We start from the raw sequence: 15,790 nt of genomic DNA, 5'->3' as shown, positions 1-15,790 counted from the left end.
CAAAACTGTACTTCACCAAATATCCAGTGTTCAAATTTCCCTGATTGTATCATAAATGTTTTGTTTTACAGCATGTGTATTTGGGTAAGGTTCAAGGGAAAGACAGCACACTACAAATAGTTGTCTCTTGAGTCCCTTGTTCTCAATTACCATTATTGCACCAATATATGCTTTATATGTATATACTTTAAACTTTATTTTTAATGTGTCAGCAATTTATACACGTATTATCATCTTGAGAACACAAACAACATAACATGGAGGAAGATTGAGAACATAGGTTCCCGGTACTTAGTCACTAATGATTGTGGAGAGTTTCCTTTTAGGGTTTTTTCTCTTTTTTTTCTTTTGAGAGAGTGAGAGAGCGAGCGTGCATGTGTGAGTGGGGGAGGGGCAGGAAGAGGCAGGAAGAGAGAGGAAGAGAGGGACAGAATCCCAAGCAGGCTCCGCACTGTTAGCACAGAGCCCAGCATGGGGCTCCATCTCATGAACCGCAAGATCATGACCTGAGACGAAATCAAAAACCGAATGCCCAACTGACTTAGCGAACTAGGTGCCCCTGTTTTCTATTTAAAATGTTAATTTAAAGATGTCCTGCTATGGCTCTGCAAGCATAGAGCTGCCGGAAGGGGAGTACAATGAAAACAAAATGGACCCAAAGTTAGGAAGAGATAAAGAAGCAGAGTCAAGAGAGAATAGACGTTGAAGCTAAATATAAGGATTTCCTCCATTCAGATTGCTAGCCTCAGTCTTCCCCTGGGCTGCTGGAGCAAAATACCATGGATGGGATGGTTTATTGGCAACAAACATTGATCTCTCTCAGTTCTGGAGGCTGGGAGTCTGAGATCAGGGTGCCAGCAGAATGAGGTTCTGGAGAAGGTGCTCTTCTGGTTGCAGGCAGCTGACTTCTCAGACCCTTACATGGCAGAAAGTAAGTAAACTCTGTGGCCTCTTAGGAGGGCACTAGTCCTATTCATGATGCTCCACACTCATGACCTAATCACCTCCCACAGACCCTACCTCCAAATACTGTCACATTAAGGATTAGATATCAGCATGGATTTTGAGGAACACATTTAGTCCATAAGGGCATCCAAGTAAGTGCTAAGAAATTATATCTTCCAACCCCACCCTCACCCTAACAGACAATCTTCAGATTGTCCTTTAATTAACCAAACTGATGGGCCCCATTCATCTGAGAAGGAACAACCTCCTCACAGCACTGTACACGGAAAGGGGCAGAGGGAAGGAAAAGTGGTGGGATGGTAACCGCTTTTGAGGTTCTCTAGGTGTTGGGTAGTAGAGCCTTCGCTTTGGGAAGCCTGTCAATTAGCTGGAGCTATGGCCCTTCAACTTTATAAATGATGCTGTAACATATTTCTACTGAAGAACTGCAAGATTGACCAAAAAATGTTTACAGAAAGGGACCAGATACCCAGGCAGTATGGCAACGTGGGTATTGATCATGAGCTGAGTGCTTTCGAACTCTCTGCTCCACAGGTTAGGTTAGAAACTCCAAACCCATGACTTTTGATTGGACAATGGGGCCAATACCAAGTGAAGCTTTGCTTCACGTGTGACAACAGGATGGAGCTACAAGAAAACAAACACTTCCGTAGAATATAACTGAGAAGCCCCTTGAACTTCCTTCAACCAAGCCATACCTACTGGCCAAAGATGATGTGCTTTTCAACCGACAGAGGATAGTGGAGATGCCATTGATGCCACCTTTTACCATAGGAAGGGACATGTGAATGTACAAGAAGGTGATGGAGCTGCGGTCAGCACTGGATGCAGCGGATGCAGCAGGATAAAGAAGGATACAGAGCAGCGCCAAGAAAGGTTAACTTTCTCCATCCCTATTCCTGCCCAAATTCTGGATTTATAAGCACTCAGGTCATTCTGTCCACTTTCAGAGAATTGGCTTAGGGGAGAAAGAAATGCAGAGATTTTTTGTCTCCTGAAATTGCTAAATAGGACTTCACAAAGAGGTATGTGAGGGTCTGAGATGACTGAAAAAATTTGAATTTAGAAGGTGGAGAATTTTATAGGCATTCGAGTCACTTCTCCCTGGGCTGCTGAGCCGTTCACAGTAAGCCACAGGTATGGTAAGTCCCACTATTCTCGCCTTGTTAGTGAGCAGGAGACAGCAGATACATAGCAAGTAACATAACAAGTATGATACCAAATTACATAAACCAGCTTGCAATGGTAAAGTTAAGAAAAAGACTGTCCACTAGTTTTAGTTCTGGGACAGAGAAGGGTTTCCAATTTAAAGATTTGTGTCCCCAGAGTCGTGAGTCCTTTTTTTGTTTGTTTAATTTTTCATATTTTATTCCTAGTATTAATAGGTTAAGAAAGTAGAATTTCCCAATTATTGATTTATACTGTTTATAAATGCACAAAATGCTCAATTTCATAAATAGTGATATTCACTGATCTCTTTAAATGTAATTTCAATCCTTATTTTGAGTGTAATAATAATTTAATACCTAAACACACACAAAATATGTATATCCTGAACTACAGGAAGTTGAGGAAGTGGTTTCCATAAACCATATTTGATTTTAATCGAGTACACATTTTCACAATCAACAAGTGCTAACAAATATGTTAATAAAACACTACCCCAAATGCTTATTCTGGCATCAGCGTTTTAAGCAATTCCATTCCAACTACTGCTAAAAACATGTATTTTAGAAGCTTTAATCTGATCCAGGAAAATGAGTTCTACAACTTGACAAATATTATTGTCTAAGCCCCAGAGCTTTTAAGTCAAAAAAGCCTTCCAACACAAGCATTCACGTGAAATTTAGTTTCTCCCCCAAATCACTTGCTATCTAAAGAAAAGGACATGGAAGGCAATTATCTTTTTTTTTTTTTAAAGTTTATTTATTTTGAGAGAGAGAGAGAGAGAGAGAGTGAGAGAGCGAGCATGTGTGTGAGTCAGGGAGGGGGAGAGAGAATCCCAAGCAGGCTCCACACCCAGTGCATTAGATGCTCAACCAACTGAGCCACCCAGGTGTCCCTGAAGAAAATTATCTTTTAAGGCAGATAAACAGTAGTACAAAAGACTATATTCCCATATCATCTACTTAAGAGAAACACAAACCAGTTTACTATCTTTTGTTAAATTTTTTATTTAAATCCCAGTTAGATATTAGTTGCAGGTGTACATTATAGTGATTAAACCATTTAGTATCCTTAATAATCTGTTAGATTACTGTTGTCTAGGAACTTGGGTTCAGGTATCACAGGGTAAAGGTGACATTTAGATTTCACATATTAAATAGCTATAGTAGGGGCAGCTGGTTAAATAGTTACATATTTATATATAATATATGATAACATTAAATAGTTATAGTAGGGGCTCAGTCAGTTAAGTGTCTGATTTCAGCTCAGGTCATGATCTCAAGGTTTGTGAGTTTGAGCCCCAAGTGGGGTCTCTGCTGTCAGCACAGAGCCTGCTTCAGGTCCTCTGTCCCCCTCACTCTCTGTCCCTCCCCTGCTCTTGCTTCCTCTATCAAAAATAAATCACTTAAAAAATAAAAATAAATAGCTATAGTATAGCTTACAATGGCACAAAGTCATCTAATATAAGTACTACTTCATCATTTAGATAGTCAAAAGTCAGAAGGAACTGTGTGGTTTGCAAGATAATTTAACTTTTGTGTGGTCATTAAAACCCAATGAGTAATTCAAATATGGTATTATCAAAGCAGGCAATTAAAATCTCAAATATCACTCTAAAATTGAAGACATGAAAATTTTGTGTTTCTCCATCTTTCAATTACATGGACCTTACTGTAGAAAATATTCAGTTATTATATATGGTTTCCACACAAGATACTGAAGCTTCATAAATCACAAAAAGTGTCGAGATCCATAGTAGGCTTCGTCAAATTATTTTCCGGCTCGTTTCAAATTTTCATTCACAGTAATCACGAGTAACCTTAGCAAACTTCCCTGGGTCCTTTCATATCAAAAAGATGAATCCTCAACTTGTACTTACCTTGTCTTTCATTTGACATTCCCTTGTGCGTCGTTTCAGAATGAACTCTATGGCAATGTCTTCAAGAATATGCACTGTCTTAGTGTAAGTATTCCGATCATCCAGGGTACCTGGGTGGCTCAGTTGGTTGAGTGTCTGACTCTTGACTTTGGCTCTGGTCGTGATCTCACAGTTTGTGAGATGGAGCACTGTATGGGTCTTGACACTGACAGTGTGGAACCTGCTTGGGATTCTCTCTCTCTCAGAAATAAATAAACATTAAAAAAAAGTATTCTGATCATCCACCAAACAAATGCATTATATATTGCAATTCTTTAGAAAAAGTCTTCTCTGTACCTCCGCCATTTTCTTCATCAAACACGGGGTTTTCTATCCTATCTTCTCAAGGTCATTTTTATTCTTCAAGTCTGTTCTTGGTGTTCTGCCAAGGCTATTCAGTCCTGGACTTAGTTGGATGGCTGTGGTGCCAGGTTTGGAACAGAGCTGGAAGCAGTGCCAAAGTCTCCCCAAGTCATTTCTCAGAGACTGGAGCTGGTGTTATGACAAGAATGGGAGAAGCCTAAGATATCTATGTCACTGCCTCCATGGTTAGATTTGGAATGGGTGGTGGGGGCAACATGACTGCTCGTGGCAACCTCTGAGGATGGAGAGGGAAATAGTGACTTTGCCTCCAGGTGGGGCTAGGAGTAAACTTAAACTCCCAGTGCCTAAGTTTAGTAGTCCTGGGCTTAGAAACATATCATCTCTTGGTTGCAATGTTACTATTACTCAACTTGGTGATCTGTCCTTCCTTGAAGCCCAGATCCAATTTGGGATGAATGTCTAGTTCTTGAGATTCTTTGGACATCTTAGATACTTGCTTTACCTACTTGAGGTGATTTTGCAGAAGGATGTTAAAGTCAAAGGCATCACCCTGATCTATGAAGTAAATGTCAATGAAAGCACTATGCCCAGTGTAGTCCCGGAACACAGTAGAAGCTGGAATCTGCCCCTACCTCCTCATCAATGGTAAGATATTGTTTTCTGTTGGTGCCCAAGCAAGGAGCTCCTGTGATATTTTATACTTGAGTTGATAGGCAACCTTTCATTTTGAAATGATTTGGAGGTGCCCAGTCTAAGCAGGCTGGCCCAAATTCCAGCCTGTACCTGCTGTAGGAGGCCCTGGGCAAAGTCTGGTAGATGTTGACATCTAGCTTCATACACAGGTCAAGTCTTGTATTTCCACCTTGCTGCTATATTGGCCCTGCTCTCCATGCCTGTTAAATCTCTTTTAATCTCTAGGTTCTTAATTTCTTTTTTTTTTTTTAAGTTTGTTTATTTATTTTGAGAGAGACAGAGTGTGAGCAGGGGAGGGGCAGAGAGAGAGAGACAGAGAGAGAGAGAGGGAGAGAGGGAGAGAGGGAGAGAGGGAATCTCAAGCAGGCTCCACACTGTGAGTGCAGAGCCTGACACCGGGCTCCAACCCACAAAACCGTGAGATCATGACCTGAGCTGAAATCAAGAGTCAGATGCTCAACTGACTGAGCCACCCAGGTGCCTCTCTAGGTTCTTTATTACTTGATTTTTCCATATAATTTATTTGTCAAAGGAACTATTTCTCAGAGTCTGAATTTAAAATACATTCTCATGGTGTTAATAGGATCCTCTGCCTTTCACATTTCCTGTAAATTGTTAGCTTTTCCTATAAATCACAGCTGTGATTCTCAAAGTATGATTCTCTGGCCACCAGCACCAGCACCACCTGGAAACTTGTAAGATATGTTAATTCCTACCCCACCAGAGGGGCTGGCCATCAAAGCCAGCATCCCATGGCCTTGGGAGGCTTAGCATCCCATTTTTGAAGTCATCAGTTGAAGAAACAATGTCAAAACAACTGGGGTAGGGAGGGGTAAAATATTGGTGAGGTAGTAGTTGGTCTCTTGATGGGATGCCATGCAGGTATTTCTAGATTTCAATCAATGAAAAATTTAAAAACTTTTTTTTTTTGCATCATATCAAAACAAATGGAATGGTAGACTTATGGTTAAACAGCTTAGTTGATTTAATGTACTGTGAAAACTGTATGACTACTGAGGTTCCAAGTTTCCCTGCCTTTCTTGGAGAAGTGAGAGGACAAGTGTTCACTAGGTTATCAAATCTTGACACTTTCTAGATGACAAGGTAGCTCAGATATGGAAGACCCTCTCCTGGAGTCTTAGGTCACCTAGGTACTTAGCAGCTGAGAACACCTGGTTTAGAAGACCCTTGGCTGGGTCCTTCACCTGCAGCAATGGCTTGTCAAGTTTCTGTAGAGAGTTGAAAGCCAGGCCTGTTTTCCCTTCTAATCTTAATGGAAAGAGCTAGCCCAGGACTGGCTGTTCTAGAAGACAGTGAGAACCTATGCAAACAATTGAGCAAGGACCAAAGGTGAAATTCAAGTTTTGTGAACTTGTGGAGTAAATACAGCTTGCCTACCAAATTGTGAAATCAAACTTTGTTTTCCAAAGTCTCAGTGGACAAAATCTAAGATAAATTACTTTAGACCCATATGGACACTCCTTTGTTAAAAAAAAATGCTGTAAATATTTGTTAACACTCATGGAACTGACTGCCAGAAGAGAATGGATTTTACTGTACATTAACTTTTTAAAATGGATTAAAAAAGAAAAAGAGCACTTAGACGCTTAACACAATGATAAAACACAAGTAGTTGACCACAACTTGTTAGAGTTTTCCTATATATTTACACAATGATATAGGAAATTCACTTTTCAGTGGGAAAAAATCCTAACTATTTTATAAAGTAGGTAGTTGGACTCCTGTCTTTTTTTTTTTTTTTTTATGTAGTTTTGAGAGAACCTGAGTGGGGTAGGGGCAGAGAGAAAGGGGGACAGAGGATTTGAAGCAGGCTGTACGATGACATCAGTGAGCCAGATGCAGGGCTCAAACTCATGAATGTGGGATTATGACCTGAGCCAAAGTTGGACACTCAACTGACTGAGTCACCCAAGTGCCCTTGGGCTCCTGTTTTAAATTTTTTTTTTTTCAACGTTTTTTATTTATTTTTGGGACAGAGAGAGACATAGCATGAACGGGGGAGGGGCAGAGAGAGAGGGAGACACAGAATCGGAAACAGGCTCCAGGCTCCGAGCCATCAGCCCAGAGCCTGACGCGGGGCTCGAACTCATGGACCGTGAGATCGTGACCTGGCTGAAGTCGGACGCTTAACCGACTGCGCCACCCAGGCGCCCCGGGCTCCTGTTTTAAATGAAGACATGTTTTCTGAAAAAGAAACATCCCCCCTGACACTAGGTCAGTGGGGATATAGAATGACGAGGGGTGCAGAGGCTGGAACTTACTTATCCGTTCTACTTTTGATGGACATCTGGGTTGATTCCAAGTTTGAGCACCTATAAACTACGTGATGTAAATATCCTTGTTTACTTGGCCTGGTACACATGTACAAAAGTGAAATTGCTTAGTCATTTTGATGAGGGAGTGTAGGGCAAGCGGAGGGCAAAATACAGGCTAACAGCACCCCCCACCCCAGGAAAATATGTGTGATATTGCTCGGACACTCCTGGCTACCCAAGAACAAAGCAAAGGGGTTTAAGTGCTTGCCATGGTAATGTGGGAAACTAAGGCAAATGAAAAATTGAATTTCTTTACTGCCTACAGCCCACTGACAGGTCCTTGAAACCTGCAGAGTGACCTCCCTCTAGGAGCTCAGCTACCTCAGGATGACACTTTGCTAGGGGCAAAAGAGAATCTTAGCTTTACATTATCCCAACCTCAGGGATCCTGTAAATCTACTTCCTTTATCTCAACTGCCCCAAAATATATGCTGGCAATCATACTCCAAGCTTATAGCCTCCTGATATGCATATGAAGGGTCTCATGACTGAGGTTTTATTAAACAGTAATAAGTGGTGTTTCCCTGGCAACAGCTAGCCCCTCAAGGTCCTGGAAATCTTGTTCTCAAAATACCTTAGAGACTTCATCCCTCACCCCCTCCCAACCTGAGGGTATATAATGAGTTACCCATCACACCCCCAGTGCAGCCCTTTCTGCCCATGGGTCTGTCCCCATGCCTTAATAAAATCACCATTTTTGCACCAAAGACATCTTCAAGAATTCTTTCTTGGCTGTTGGCTACAGACCCCATGAACCCCCCTATCACCCCAAAACTTCATTAATTTGGTATGTGTATTTTCATCCTTATTAACTATCTCCACATTGTTCTTGCAGAGTGGCTGTCCTGGTTTACAATCCCAGATCAGGATGGATCTCCTTGCTTGGATTCAAGTGCTCCCCTGTAGAGAGTGGGGGAAAATAAGTGTTAGGAAGAACAAGGAAGTTTGGCAAGGGAAGGCCTTGGGTGCCAATCCAAGGAGCTCAGACTTCATTTGACTGCCCTGGAAATCCTCTGGTGATTTGGGAACAGAGAACAAAATGCAAAAATGCGGTTTTAGGAAGGTGACCCTTTAAAGCTGACAGTTGGTTTGTGTTGTGGGGAGAGTGGGGATGGTCATGGGGCTGGCTTAGGCCAGCAGCAGGACTCAAGTTCACAAGACAGAGATTTGTGGGGTGAATGTGCAAAGGGGGAACTGAGCAAATGCCATGGGACAAGAGATCTGGACCATACCAGCTCTACCAATGCTTGTCCTTGAATAATCCCATTAGGCCATTGCACACTGCTGGTGGGGGTATGCATACCACATTCCTTCTGGAAAACACTGTGTCATTATTTAGCAAAGATGAAGATGCAGATACCTAATGATCAGAAGTCCCAAAATATACCAAAACAAACAGGCAAACAAAACCACTTCGAAACGAGGGACTTCAGGAAGGAAGGAATTTTCAACAATGTCGAAGGTAACAGAGAGGCCCGTCAAGAAAAGCCTTGAAAAGCATCCACAGACTTCGGCTATTAGGAGTCTGATGATGAGTTTTGCCAGGGAAATGTTTGTGACATGATAGGAACAAAATGTAGAGCAGAGTGGTTTGAGGGCAGAGCAGATGGTAGCAAAAGGTAACTGCGTGTATAACGTGCTGTCAGGATGGTTGGCTGAGCACAGACTCAGCACACGGAACATTTGGGATGTGATAAAAGCAGCATTTCAAACTAGTGGATAGAGGATACATAATTTGACAAATGGTGATGTAACACAGGGGAACAATCATAAAGTTAAATCCTCGTCTTACACCATATACTAAATTCAAGTCAGACGGCTTTTAGAACTAGACGGAAGTATAGGTGTACATAAACCTGGTGGTGGTTAAAGTGTTTCTGAGACTGGCAACAAAACTAAAACCTTAAAGGAAAATATGGATAAATTTGACCTCATTAAAACATGCACGCACACACGTGCACTGGACCTCCTGGAAAAGAAGGAAAGGTCGCTGACAAAATTGAATAACAAATGACAAATACAGAAAAATATTTACAATAGATGATAAATAATTCTTATGCATAAATAAGAAAAAAGAGAAACACACTGATATAAGCATAACTATGAATAGCAATTCACAAAAACTCCAATTGTTTCATATTAGCTGCAAAAAAGTCAATCTCAGTAGGAATCAAAAACTCTAGTTCGAGATGAACTGAACTCTTACATTTACTTCTCTTCCCTCCCTAAGTTCATCTGAAATTACTTTTTTTTTCAATGAAAGAAAGGAAAGAAAAGGGAAAAAATTCCAAAGCAGTGCTGGAAAACAAGTAGTTATCCCTTACCCATGGGGTACATATTCCAAGACCCCCAGTGGAGGCCTGAACTGCAGATAGTACCAGGCCCTGTATATACTGTTTTTTCCTATATATAACATACCTATGATAAAGTTTAATTTATCAATTAAGCACAGTAGGATATTAATAACAACAATAATAAAATAAGACAACTATAGTAATATACTATAAAGAAAGTCATATGAATGTGGTCTTTCTCTCTCTCAAAATAGCTTATGGTATGGTACTCATGCTTCTTCTTGTGATGCTGTGAGATGATAACAGGCCCACGTGATGAGATGAAGTGGAGTGAATGACGTAGGCACTGTGACATACCGTTAGGCTACTTCTGACCTGCTGATAAAGGAGGATCACCTGCTTCTGGACCACGGATGACTGCAGGTAATTGAAACTGCAGAAAGTGAAACCGTGGGTAAGGAGGACTCCTATACAGTAGATTCTTTGGGATCTGACACCCAGCACCTGTCCCTTTGGCAGGAAAGTCCTCCAGCCCCACTCTGTTCGTGTGGTTCATGAGAGACTGCCATGTTCTTGCAGAGTCAGCTTCCTAGCCGTGGCTGAATGACCCAGGCTTGGGCACAGTTAGGGGAGGGGATGCCTCTCACTCACACCTCCCTTACCTTGCATTCTATTTTATGGCACAAACACATCATAGTCAATTGGAAGACCAAATATAGCTTTACCAGTTGGTAAAGACTTAGAAACCTTGTGGTACATTCTTGGATAGGCTCTCTTAAGATCCCTTTTGCCCTCCTTTTTATTTATTTAATTTTTTTCTCACGTTTATATTTATTTTGAGAGAGACAGAGAAAGAGAGCAAGCAGGGGAGGGGCAGAGAGAAAGGGAAAGAGAGAATCCCAAGCAGGCCCTGTGCTGTCAGCACAGAGCCTGTCTTGGGGCTCTATCTCACCAACCGTGAGATCATGACCTAAGCCAAAATCAAGTAGGATGTTTAACTGACTGAGCCACTCAGGCGCCCCTCCTTTTCACCCTCCTAATTGCACAGATTGGAAAGCCCCAAACCTTATTTCTCAGTAGCCATTGCTATTAGAGTTCTGGATATAAACTGGGTTCTACCAATTAACTATGCTTGCATCACATTTGCTGAGGAATCTGCCTCCTAACATGGAGAAAAGAGGGAGTCACCTGAGAATTAGGTAGAGTAGGAAACCCTGCAGCTCTGAGACAGTGGGCATCGTGGCAGCCAGTGGCAGTGGGGACACTTTGGGCGTGTGCCCCACAGTCCACCCTGCCTGTCCCTTTGTTCACACACAGCAATCGAACGGCTGTTTTTCTACAACAAGGCAGAAAGGCTCTCAAAGTAAATAAGAACTCTTGGAATAACGTTTTTTTGTTTTAAGCCAAAAAAATGTAAATAAGAATGTGCATTGGTTGACAGCGAAGGTGGCATTAGAGCTGGACAGAGGAACAGTCAAGTGCTCCAGGGAACTCTCGGTGGACACTGGATACAAGCAGGACAGCACTCTGCTGCCAGGGCAGTTCCCTCCCCATTTCTTTTATCTGGAAGGATCCTCAGCCTGCAAACCTGTCCCCTTTGTGCATCCTGGAGGGAAAGCTATCTGCCCATACCTTCCTGTCCCCTCACTAACCCAGGGTGAACCTCACCCTCTAATTCCTGCATGAAGTGAAAAACAAAAACTAAAATATCTGAACTAAATATCCAAATGATTTAAACAAAACCTGGGTGGGTGGAAACCAAAGGGTTTCAGTAGAATGCTTGGTGGTAACAGCCCAACGGGCCTTAGCCCCTCTGCTACCATCCACTCTGAGTCCGATCACTCCATTCTTGCACAAAGTCCCATTTCCCATTCCTTTGAGCTCAGACACATTTGCTGATATTTATGTCTCTCCCTAGAATGGCCCAAACCTTTTCCTCCCCAAACTTACTGTGTACGAGGGAAACTGCATTCTTCTACCAGTTAGGTCTTTATTTTTACAGCTTCTTCCCTCTGCCTCATATACACCCTTGTTCTGCTGTTCCAAATCCCACCCCTACCCTTTCCCCTCACTGTCCTTCTGAGGCCATTTTCTCCATGAAGTGTTTCTTTAACACACAGGGCCTAAGCTAGGGCCTGGGCCCTCCGAGACAAGCAACGATCATTTGTGAAATGAGTCAGTCCTCCAAACACATATGATTTTTTTCTTACTGAAACCCTCCTTCCCTTTGTGCTTTTTTTTATGGGGCCTTGCACTTTTCTGCTTGTGCTTTTGTCTAATTTCTGATGTGCTAGAGACTCCATAAGGCTGGAGACCGTACCTTCTGGGCCAGGGTATCCTGATGGCCCCAAGATGGAGGGGTCCCCTGGCTTGTTGTCCTTTCAGAGCTAAAACCAGGAAAGTGTCAGACAAAACAAGCTGAATATGTTATCCTAGTCTTGCTAGTCTTTGATTCCATGGATTGTGGAAAGAAACTAGGATGTAGGGTTAATATTATGGCTCAGACATGGTCTCCAAAACATATGCCCATATGTCTGCTACATGTGTGGCTTTTCCATTGGGGGAAACCTCAGTGAGCTGGGAATAGAGGGAGGACTTTATACCAGAAGATAAAATTCCTATCTGAAAGAGAAGGTAAACCCTGAAATATGGGTCTGAAGACCTTCAGTAAATCTACAATAGGGCCTGAGTAAGAAGAGGGGTGGAGTTCATTTTTTAATGGAGCTTCCAACCCCGGCTCTTCCTCCTATATCTATGATTCCATGGGCTACTATTACACTCTCTGAGGCTCAGTTTCCATATCTGCAAGATTTCATCTGGGGATGAAAATCCTTACCTGGCAGGACTATTGAGAGTTAAATAAGGGAAGGTGTATGTGTCACCAGGCCCAACACTTGGTGTCTAGAGATGCCTAAGCACTGGAGATTTCAGCATGCTCCTCTTCCTCGCCCCTCCTGTGTGCTAACCCACCCAAACCCTGTGTACCCACACCCCCACCCTATGTACCCACACCCAACCCTATGTGCCCACATCCCAACCCTGTGTACTCATACCCCAATCCTGTGTACACACACCCCCAACCCACACCCCCAACACTGTGTGCTCACTGCCCAACCCTGTGTGCCCACACCACAACCCTGTATTCACCCCCCACACTGTGTGCCCATACCCCCCAACCCTGTGTGCTCATACCCCCCACCCCTGGGTGTCTACACCCCAACCCTATGTACACACACCCCCTAATGCTGTGTGCTCACTGCCCAACCCTGTGCCCACACCCTAACCCTGTGTACACACCCCGATACCATATGTTCACACCCCCCCCGACCCTGTGTGCCCACACCCCCTGACCCTGTGTGCCCACCCCCAACCCTGTGTGCCCACACCCCCAACCCTGTGTACACGCCCCCAACGCTGTGTGCCCACACCCTAACTCTGTGTACACACCCCAATACCATATGCTCACACCCCCCGACCCTGTGTGCCCACCCCCAACCCTGTGTGCCAGCACCCCAACCCTGTGTATACCCCCAACACTATGTGCCTGCACCCCCAACCTTGTGTACACACCCACCAACCCTGTGTGCCTGCACCCCAACCATGTGTACACAAACCACCAACTCTGTGTGCCTACACCCCCCCAATACTGTATGCCCACATCCCCATTGCTGTGTGCCCACACCCAACAACCCTGTGTACACACGCCCAAGCCCTGTGTTCACACCCCCAACCCTGGATGCCCACACCCCCAACCTGCTGTGTCTGTATCTGAACCCTGCGTGCCCACACCCCAACCATGTGTACACACCCCCAACCCTGTGTTCACACCCCTCGACCCTGTATACACGCCCCCAATCCTCTGTGTCCACACTCCCAACCCTGTGTGCCCACCCCCAACCTTGTGTGCACACCCGCCCAACCCTGTGTGTCCACACCCTGAACCCTGTATACACACCCCAACCTTGTGTGCCTGCATCCCCCCAACACTGTGTGCCCACCTCCAACCCTGTGTGCCCACATCCCCCAACACTGTGTCCCCATACCCCCCAACCCTGTGTGTCCACCCCTCAACACCATGTGCCCTCACTCCAACACTGTGTCCCTCTCCCACACCATGTGCATGCCCCCACTACCGCTTCTTTTCCCTCACTTCCCACTCACTGTCTTGTCCTCTTCCCACCGATTGCTCCCTCAGTATATCTTTCCTACTTAAAATGAGGGCAAAAATCAGCACAAAACAGAAAATCACAAAGTACACCTTTTTCTTGTAAGGTTTGATTTGCTCAAATGCCTTCTTCATTTCTCTTGTTCATATCTTTCTCTGAAGAGTCAGGAATTGTGGTTTGCAGAGCTGGAGGGGCTGTGGGATATGGAACGTTCTCCTTAGCTTCAGGCCTCTGAAGAGAAGAGGCAAAAGATCTGCCATTTTCCCAGAGGATTATCTCTTTTAGAGGAGCTGATTCTCTTGGGGTAAATGCCTGAGCAGGCTCATTGTGCTTGGGCAAGCTAAACTGTCAACAATAAACCTCCCTAGGACACGCTGATTAGATAAACCAATAAGAATTACAGAAAACACAGACATTAGATTAAAAAACTTAAAATGAGTGTTACTTTTACAGTGTCTGTGAATAGACAAAGACTTTTGTTCTAAAATAGTTAGCTTGTGAGGCAATAGAGGAGGGACTATGTTAGTAGCAGAGGCAGAAAGAAGGAGAGGTGGGTGGGTTCCAACTGCAAGGCCAACCCTAAAGGATTGGATTCAAGGGCCCCAGAGCAACAGGCCAGTGCACCTGGGTGAGTAGAGTGGATTTTAAATATATGGAGTTACCAGCTTGACTGTAGGTTCTGTTTTTGGGACGTGAATGAATGAACCCAGTAGAATAGGCAGGAATCTCCAAGCCCACAGAAGGTCAAGTGAGAATTTTGCTGCTTTTTGCTAAAGGCCTGTGCAATATTTAGAGAGCAAAGATAAGGAACAGCCTGATGTTCAAGTTAATTTTTAACTATTTCAACATAGCGAAAGACAAGTCAGATAATGACCAGGTTGTCCTGTGGTAGTGCTGCTATTCTGTGTTTCCCTGTCCCCACCTTTGGAGAGGGGAGTGTCCATGCGTGTGTGCATCTGTGTGAGGTCAGACCTGCACTGAGGGGCTGAGATCTAGATCTAGTCATATCCTTTGCATGGAGCTCCAACTACCCTTCTCAAATCCATGCTTTTCAGCCATGGAAGTCACAATGGTTGATCCTGTGTTTACTTCAAGCTTCTTCCAATTCAATAAGAGTTATTTTCAGCATCTTCTTGGAGGTTCCTAAGAGTCCAGGAAACATGAGACTTGTATAAAAATCCCCACATCAACTAAGCGTTCCCACCCGAAGGAGGCATCCTTTGCCAAGGATCTGCTTCTTGGGCTCTAGGGAATCAGAGGCAGGTGATAAATGAGAAACCAGGGAGCCGGTCCTCATCTGTCTTCCTAGATGTAACAGACTGTGCAGTCTTGCAGGACTCCTGGGGATCCATGTGTATCCAAGAAAGGGTCACCCAGCCCTTGATGAAATCCTAACTTAGAAATCTTGAGCCCTTAGCTTTGTGGGCTTCTGTCCCTGAGAAAGGGTATTTTTATTCTACTGGGATTTGGGACTGAGCTGTGAGTTAATGAGCTGAGGAATGTTCTCAGGAACATCCTAAAAACCCCACCAACTATGCTCTTTCTTCCCCTAAACTCCCTAGCTTATTTTGGGTTGCTCAGTCTGAGGAGAGCCATCTTTCCCCATCCACTGAGGGTGTTCTGTAACTGGCTGTTGCTTGACTGAATGCCTGACCATCCTCCCTTCAGCCAGGTTCATCTCAGGGAGGCAGTAATCAGGCACTTAGACCTCTTAATGGAGATACTCAAATATCTTCTCTTTTACCTCCCTGCTCTGTGACCATTGATGGAGGCCATGCCAACAAAAGAGATAACTCAGGATGAGTGAGGTGGTCACATGAAATGGATGGCAGAGTGTATTCTCCAATGTTACCATCCCCAAACCAGAATCAGCTGGTCTTTGGTTTCCTTTTCATAACCTTCATCTGTAGAAAATTTTGTTTCTTG

The 15,790-nt window shown here is 43.8% G+C and overlaps 1 protein-coding gene and 1 pseudogene across 3 annotated transcripts in view; one reads left to right on the top strand and one right to left on the bottom strand.

Annotated features, from left to right (window-relative positions):
* Window positions 1–4,446: 4,446 nt before the first annotated feature.
* LOC109278627 (adaptin ear-binding coat-associated protein 1-like) lies at window positions 4,447–10,936 on the bottom strand (annotated as a pseudogene).
* Window positions 9,833–15,790, top strand: part of SLC4A5 (solute carrier family 4 member 5) — a 110,237-nt gene continuing 104,279 nt past the window's right edge. The window contains exon 1 of one of the 3 annotated variants that reach the window (XM_019442266.2): window positions 9,833–10,121. The gene's annotated coding sequence lies outside the window, so the exon portion shown is untranslated. Of the gene's footprint in view, window positions 10,122–14,421; window positions 14,493–15,790 lie in introns of those variants that run through there. The other 2 variants (XM_019442281.2, XM_053890841.1) reach the window with 2 other exon arrangements.

Source organism: Panthera pardus, unplaced genomic scaffold (assembly GCF_024362965.1).
Source record: "Panthera pardus isolate Hobbes unplaced genomic scaffold, ASM2436296v1 HiC_scaffold_25, whole genome shotgun sequence".
Lineage (NCBI taxonomy): Eukaryota > Metazoa > Chordata > Mammalia > Carnivora > Felidae > Panthera > Panthera pardus.
This window is presented reverse-complemented; position numbering and strand designations above follow the sequence as displayed.